General features: G+C 36.9%; 1 long non-coding RNA gene across 1 annotated transcript; it reads right to left on the reverse strand.

Moving 5' to 3' along the window:
* Window positions 1-3,023: 3,023 nt before the first annotated feature.
* On the reverse strand, window positions 3,024-4,710 carry LOC121896283. Its single transcript, XR_006095955.1, has 3 exons — window positions 4,478-4,710; window positions 3,352-3,515; window positions 3,024-3,059 (listed from the first exon to the last, which is right to left on the reverse strand). It is a non-coding gene; the product is annotated as an uncharacterized LOC121896283 (long non-coding RNA).
* Between the last annotated feature and the right edge of the window lie 4,302 nt (window positions 4,711-9,012).

Consider the following 9,012-nt stretch of genomic DNA (forward strand, 5'->3'; position numbering starts at 1 on the left):
TTTCCATCACTGTTCCCAGACCGTGGAACAGTTTTTCCCTCACCATCAGATCCTCCCCATCTATCACCACTTTTAAATCCCAGCTACAGACCCTCCTTTATTGAATCACTTTTGAGTCCCCCTATTTTTTATAGCATATTAAAATTGTTAATTTTATCTATTACAATTTACTTTACTTACTTTACTTTATTTATCTGGCTTTGTTTTGATTCTTCAACTGTGTTTTTACATTTTTCTGTGAAGCAGTTTGGTCAACTGTTGTTTTTAAATGTGCTCTATAAATTAATTTGACTTGACTGTTTCTCTGTGTGTTTACAACATGATGATGATGATGATGATGATGATGATGATGATGATGATGATGGTTAAAGGTACATGAATGAATGAATAGTTTTATTTTGGACCAGTTATGTGACACATTATTCAGACACATTAAACACCAACAAACCAAACATTCCAGTATGTAAACACACCAGCATCTCACAGCACAATACATTTTACTTCATACAGATCTTTACATACTGTATAATATCCCAGGAGATATCCAACAATGAAGATTAAATAAATATATACACACAGCCTCATAGATATGAACATAAGTGTAATATTAATTTGTGTAGATCAGTGGTTTCATATTGAAGCTGCTGTGAATCCTCTTTGACAAATCTGACTGAAGATAAGGATAATCACTTTACCCCATTTATGAGCACCATATAAACATTGAATATATAGTTATAAGGTATAAGGGCATTTTATTAATGCTCAGTATTAATTATTACTTCTCCTATGAGGACATATTTTATATGAAGGTGTTTAACCCTTTGTTTCCCACACCAAAGAATGTGTTTGCTCCCATCAATTTGCTTCTCAAGGTTTTTAATGAACTTTAAAATGTATTGCACATTTCTTATTTGTAAATTAAGAAATGTTTGATGTGAACAGCTGCATTTGAGATTTATGGTAGGTTATATTTATGTAGACTTTACTTGTCTAAGAAATACACCTATTATGAGCATTTATTAGAACTCTGAAAATGTCAGACATGAACACTAACCGCTGATTAGTGGACGACCTGCTCTACCTCCTCAGTCACAGCCGCCCTGTGAAGCATAATGAAAACAGCTGAAACAAGCCGACTTCAATGCTCTGCCTGAAAGCTGTGCTCCATTTTTGAAAAAAGCTCCTCATAAATATCACATTATAAAGTGACACATAATGATTACAGTCCAGAAAACGTGATGCAACATGTGATGTCAAACAGGAAAAGGTAGCAGCTCAGATTAAGAAGCTGCAGCGTTCAGAACAATTTGACAATCAAATGTTGAAGCTCTCTGTGTGTTAAGTGTCTTTTTCAATACTACCACTAGAGGGCACCAGAGTCAGACTCTGAATTTTACACAGACTGGCTGTAAAATAACTCACTATGGTGGACAGACCTTCTTACAGTATTGCTGCTGGAGCAGCAGTCACTTCCTATCTAAAGAGGTTCAGATTCATCATGATGAAGAGATGAGATCTTTTTTAGATTTAAATGTGTCCCAAACTAAAGAAATGGTGATCTCACCACAACACACAGACAGTTCCAACAATCATTCTTGGCTTCAGTAAGTGTTGAACTTGTCCAGATCTACAAATATTTGGCAACTGTGTTTGATGACAGATTGAGATTTAGTGACAGTACAGATGTTATTGTGAAAAAGGCTCAGCAGCGTCTAATCTGCAAACTAAACTCATTTAGAGTCGATCAGAGAATATTGACAACGTTTTATTGAAGTTATCCTTTTATTGAAAGTATTTTAACTGCTGGTTTACATTTGTCAAAAGGACAAGAATGGATTGCAACATGTTGTTAACTTCAGCTCTAAAATTATTGGCAAAACACAAAGATCCGTTACATCTTAATACTGAACAAGTCCTCAACAAAGCAGAGAAGATTATCAGCAACCACACACATGATGTCCTCTATGACTACTTTAACCTGATGCCATCAGGAATGTGTTTTAGATCTCCTGCATGTAAAATAAACAGAAGGAAGTTTTTTTTTCCAGAAGCCATCAGACTTGTGAATTCTAGAAATGACCTTCATATACGACAAAACTGTTTTACAGTAATGTTGTGTTATCAAACATAATCTCTGCCTGGATGATGTTCACAGTAATGAATGAAGCTACATTTCTATGTGTCTCTGCAGTGGGAGGGAGGAGGTCGGGGTGGATGGGGGGCTACAAGATGCAGGACTGTGACAGCAGAGACCCGTGTTCACATCCTGAGTCCTGTGTGTGTTCAGGTTTGGTTCAGGTTAGTGAAAGATGCTGCTGTGGCTTAAATGTTCATAAACATGTTGAGCTTCAAGTCACTGCAGACTTTTTTCTGTATTAAACAGAGACCAGGATCCTTCTCTGACCTGAACCAAGTGCTGCTAGAGTCTGAACACAACCACAAACACTTTTATACTGTGAGTTTCTACCAGCTGATATTTTACTGCAACATCACATAATTTGGTGGAAAAAAAGACTAGGTACATTGTCTCTGAACATTTCACTCATACGTTCAGTATCAACATTTTTGCAACTTAAACACATTAATTAACAAAATTTTTACGTTTCTAATAAAACATATTTGCTGTTACAATTGAGTTGAATATGAATGTAATTTCTAGGAGACAGAGTTGGCTCAAAGTGTAAAAGAACAATATCAAACAACATCTACATTTATGAAGACAGAATGAACATTTCAGAATAAGCAAGTGAGAAGTTGTTGAACATCTCAGAAACATGATCAGTTGTGTATCATCAGCATAGAGGTGAAAAATAGCATGTTTATAGTAAATATCTGCTGATTAAAAAAAAAGAAAAGAAAGAAAGTGGAACAAACTGGAACCTTGCAGCACATGTTAACCTGCACAGTACAGAATCCAGATCCAAATCCAAACATCGTCATGTGTTTGCTGTGAGTGTAGAGTAGGTTTGGTCCAGATCCCTGCTGCCTGGATCCAGGCTCTGGTAGATGTTGTCTCCATACTTGGAGACTGGAGGACGGTTCTCATAGGTGACACATAACTGAAAATAAAACAGGAATGACAAATCAAATCAAAATCAAACCCAATATAGCAGTAACCACGGTAACAGCCCAGATATTGTGTTCTTCAATTGTTTGCTGATATTTTAGTGATAACAACTGGACAGGCCAGAGGTCTATTAACAATAATTGTGATTTTATTTAATTATAGTTTTGTTCATACTAGTGACATAGTTGCAGACATGAGATTGTTTATTCCTAACTGCAAAAATAAAATGTATAAATGCCAACAGTAAGAGTTAACATGAGATATACAGAGTTAAAGGAAGTCACCTCCATGTTTCTGCTGTCTGAGGTTCCTCTGGTGTTCAAACCAGAGTTCCTCCTCTTCTTCAATTTGTAGAGGAGCAGCAGAACAACAGCCAACAGCACAACAATCACAGGCACACATACAACTGGAGGCAAGAAGTAACCTGGGCGAGAGACCTCAGAGACGGCTGGAAAGGAAGAGAGAGAGAGACATGTAGTAGTTTGAAAGACTGGGATCTTTTGTCTTGTATTAGAAGATTAAAGGTTCCCTGTGGAGTTTTTGACCATAAGTAGCTTGTTTTTACGCGTGGGTCTACGTTGTGCACACGTGGTTGACGTGAAACACAATCCTGCCAGTGGTTTTACATCATCCCACTGATTTACAGGATGCAGGAACCTGCCCAGAAACACAGCAATGCACCAACAAAAGCAGGAGAGAAGAAGACCGCAAGCAAAGCAAGATTTAAAATACTTTAAATATTCAGCTTTGCAAATATTTTATGATTGAGGAAACATATTCAACACTTATGTTGGACGTAAAGGATACACTCAGCATGTTTTGGTGAGTAACACTGAATATAAATATAACCTAGTTTACAAGAAAACTACACAGGAAACCTTCATCAAAAATGAGATCTTCCTGTTGAAAAAACATCTCAGACACAGTCTGATTGCTGGAGTAAAACGAATTAACATGACAGCAACATGAAAACTTGTGATACAAATCTGACATTTGTTAAAATGAACACAATGAATGTCCAGAAGCAGTTTGTGCTGCAGCTTTACAGACACAGTCAGGTAATCAGTCCTCACCTGATCCTCCTGTTGAAAAAGAATCCCGAAGAATTTCTTCTGAATGTTTCTTGACTTGTCATGTGCTGACATCACATGTTAATAATTACCTTACATCATTAGAAACGTAGGATGTGTTTAAACATTAGGTGTGAAGACAAAAAAAAATTTATTGTAAAATTGAATGTGAAATGTTTTCTTCTAGGTGCTGAACTGTCTGCTGTGCTGAAACACATGTTGGACCATCTTGTTATTCTCATTAGACAACGTTGTTATGCTGAATTTGACTGTTTTAAGAGGACGTTTTGTTGCAGAGAGACAGTGATGGACAGATGGACAGACATGAACTGTCCTGTACCTGTAAACTGCTCTGTGGTTTCAGGGAAAGATGATGAAGGTGTGAAGCTTCCTGATCTGGAGATTAAACTCTGTGTTGTTGTTGGTGTGGAGGCTGATGGGACTGATGTTGGAAAAGGTCGGAGAGTCCGGTTTGGTTTTGAAGTGGTTGGAGCCGTGAACAATGAAAACACATTGAAACAATCAGATACTGAATCAATAATGCAGAGAAATGAGATGCTGCTCTAGACAGAAAGATCATATTGACAGCATCCATCACATACACAAGAAATACGCAGCATTAAATATGTTAATGAAGTAAATGATTAAGAATATTTGAAGTGGGTTTGTTCTATTAATCACAAAAAAGTATTTTTATTTGATTTTTGATTACAGAAGAGTAAGAAAATAACATCCACAGGTTGGTTTTCTGACATTAAACATAAAAGCACAAATGTCTGAAAAGGTTTTTAAAAATCGTACAAACTGATTGTTGTAAATTTAAAAACTAACATTATAAAGGCAACACATTTTACATCAGATTACTTTGTGACTCTGCAAATGAGTTTCATCTTTAGAAACATTTTAGAGTATGATGTCTTGAACATTAAGGAACCTGAGGAACCGTTCTTCTCTATGTTACCTAAAATTAATAGAAATATAGAAAAGGTCCCAGGTTGGACAACTAGTATGACTCTGCCAACCTCAGCACTCCTCTTGTTGTCACAAATCAAATTCTGGCTGTAACCCGAAAAATAAGATATTTGTTTCTGTCATGTCATTTCCATCCACTCTTTAATTTATTTATTAAAGATTCTTTTATGCCTTTATTATAGGGACTTTGTAGATATGACAGGAAATGAAGGGGGCAAGATGGGGGGGTGACATGCAACAAAGGTCTGCTGCTGGATTCAAACCGCGGACACTGTGGTTATGTGACATGCGTCTCAACCAGAAGGCTACAGGAGTGCACCAAGTTCTCATCATTTTAAACATTTAACAACTGATATGCACTGAACAGAATGTGGACAAAAATTAAATATAAAACTCACCATCTACAACAAAGATCCGGAACGTGTCAGATGAATTTGGAGACAAAGCTCTGCCGTAACCACACCTGTACCATCCTGTGTCTGACTTCTTCAGCTGTGTGATGGTCACATACAGTCCAAATACAGATCCTTTTCTATATTCAATGCTGTATCTGCCATTCTGAGCTCTGTTCTCTTCTGTTTCAACCAGGATGTCTTCTTCTTTTTTACATTCATCCTTACAGAAGAACTTCCTGCTTCCATAGACAGTATTGAGGCATCCACCTGTGATATCTCCTCCCTCAGTTACTGCACGGATGAAACGAGTGTTGTCACCCAACGTTGCAGCTGAAAAGATGAACAATCAACAGTTACTGTCTGTACTTCCTGTAAGATGCTTCAGTCTGATCACAATATTTCCTTCTTCACATTTACACAGATCCACAGAGTCACACTGGGAGCTGCCCAGTTCAACCACAGTCTGACTGCTGGAGTAATGATTTCATCCAACATTGATACACTGAGTCAATATATCATAAACGTCTCACATTCTTCAACAATTTAATTAGATTCTATCCGACTTCATTTATTCTTATGCTTCAAAATCATTAAATGGGATGAACATAGTAAATATATCAGGTTTTATGACTTTCAGTAGAAACTCACCATCTGTAACTGTGATGACAAAGTCCCAGTAAGCATCCGGGACCGAAGATCCACCCAAACCACATCTGTACCATCCTGAGTCTGACTTGGTCAGCTGTGTGATGGTCACAATCACAATTCTTCTTCCAGAAGATCCGTCTTTATATTTGATGCTGTATCTGCCACTCTGAGCTGTGACATCATCTGTTTTAATGAGAATGTCTTCTTCTTTACATTCTCCTTTACAAAAGAACATGGTGCTTCCAGATGAAGTCAAATAGCAATGTATTGAACCACTTCCTCCTTCAGCTCCAGCGAAAACAAGTATTGCCTTGACGAGTCCAGTGTTTCCATCCTGCAGTGCTGTTGGAAAGATGAACAGTGAATACTGATGATCAATACTTTGTGTATTGTAGACTTACTGTAAACAGACTGCAGATTAATGAGGGCTAATCCATCAGTTCACAGAGAAGCAGAGATGATACAGAGGCAGCCATTAGCAAAGTTTTCACTGACTGTACAGCAGTTGCTGTTGTTCTACTTGTAGCTGCAGTTGTAGTCACAGTGTCTCTGTGTAACGTCTGTTTTTCAATGTTTTTGTTTCATACTTTCTAATATCAAACACATTAATGAGCAACAAATATTCATGGGTGGATGGTTCATATGTTTTGTTAAATTAGATTTAGTTTAGTTAAATTACAAGATTAGATTATAGAGATGTTGTAATTAGTAACAGAATAATTTAGAGAACGACAGGAAAACTAATTAACATGACAGCAACATGAGAACTTGTGTGATACAAATCTGACATTTGTTAAAATGAACACAATGAATGTCCAGAAGCAGTTTGTGCTGCAGCTTTACAGACACAGTCAGGTAATCAATCCTCACCTGATCTTCCTGTTGAAAAAAAATCCCAAAGACTTTCTTCTGAATGTTTCTTGACTTGTCATGTGCTGACATCACATGTTAATAATTACCTTACATCATTAGAAACATAGGATGTGTTTAAACATTAGATGTGAAGACAAAAAAAAAAAAATATTGTAAAATTGAATGTGAAATGTTTTCTTCTAGGTGCTGAACTGTCTTATGTGCTGAAACACATGTTGGACCATCTTGTTATTCTTATTAGACAACGTTGTTATGCTGAATTTGACTGTTTTAAGAGGATGTTTTGTTGCAGAGAGACAGTGATGGACAAATGGACAGACATGAACTGTCCTGTACCTATAAACTGCTCTGTGGTTTCAGGGAAAGATGATGAAGGTGTGAAGCTTCCTGAACTGGAGATTAAACTCTGTGTTGTTGTTGGTGTGGAGGCTGATGGGACTGATGTTGGAAAAGGTTGGAGAGTCCGGTTTGGTTTTGAAGTGGTTGGAGCTGTGAACAATGAAAACACATTGAAACAATCAGATATTGAATCAATAATGCAGAGAAATGAGATGCTGCTCTAGACAGACAGATCATATTGACAGCATCCATCACATACACAAGAAATACGCAGCATTAAATATGTTAATGAAGTAAATGATTAAGAATATCTGAAGTGAGTTTGTTCTATTAATCACAAGAAATTATTGTTATTTGATTTTTGATTACAGAAGAGTAAGAAAATAACATCCATAGGTTGGTTTTATGACATTAAACATAGAAGCACAAATGTCTGAAAAGGTTTTTAAAAATCGTACAAACTGATTGTTGTAAATTTAAAAACTAACATTATAAAGGCAACACATTTTACATCAGATTACTTTGTGACTCTACAAATGAGTTTCATCTTTAGAAACATTTTAGAGTATGATGTCTTGAACATTAAGGAACCTGAGGAACCGTTCTTCTCTATGTTACCTAATGTTAATAGAAATATAGAAAAGGTCCCAGGTTGGACAACTAGTATGACTCTGCCAACCTCAGCACTCCTCTTGTTGTCACAAATCAACTTTGGGCTGTAACCCGAAAAAAGAGATATTTGTTTCTGTCATGTCATTTCCATCCACTCTGTAAATTTTGAAATCCAAATTATTTTTTTTTATCATATGTTTTGGACATTTTATGGCTCTATTTGATAGTGACAGTGGAGAGAGACAGGACATGTGGGGAAAGAGAGTAGGGGGATGTGTTCGTGACCACAAGTAGCTTGTTTTTGCATGTGGATCTACGTTGTGCACACGTGGTTGACGTGATACACAATCCTGCCAGTGGTTTCACATCATCCCACTGATCTACAGGATGCAGGAACCTGCCCAGAAACACAGCAATGACCAACAAAAGCAGGAGAGAAGAAGACCACAAGCAATGCAAGATTTAAAATACTTTATATAATCAGCTTTACAAATATTTTATTATTGAGGAAACATATTCAACACTTATGTTGGACCAAAAGGATACACTCAGCATGTTTTGGTGAGTAACACTGAATATAAATATAACCTTGTTTACAAGAAAACTACACAGGAAACCTTTATCAAAAATGAGATCTTCCTTCCAGACTTTGCTCTGAATGTTTCTTGACTTGTCATGTGCTGACATCACATGTTGGACCATCTTGTTATTCTCATTAGACAATGTTGTTATGCTGAATTTGACTGTTTTAAGAGGACGTTTTGTTGCAGAGAGACAGTGATGGACAGACGGACAGACATGAACTGTCCTGTACCTGTAAACTGCTCTGTGGTTTCAGGGAAAGATGATGAAGGTGTGAAGCTTCCTGAACTGGAGATTAAACTCTGTGTTGTTGTTGGTGTGGAGGCTGATGGGACTGATGTTGGAAAAGGTCGGAGAGTCCAGTTTGGTTTTGAAGTGGTTGGAGCTGTGAACAATGAAAACACATTGAAACAATCAGATACTGAATCAATAATGCAGAGAAATGAGATGCTGC

The sequence above is a fragment of the Thunnus maccoyii genome, chromosome 4 (genome assembly GCF_910596095.1).
Source record: "Thunnus maccoyii chromosome 4, fThuMac1.1, whole genome shotgun sequence".
NCBI classification, from domain to species: Eukaryota; Metazoa; Chordata; class Actinopteri; order Scombriformes; family Scombridae; genus Thunnus; species Thunnus maccoyii.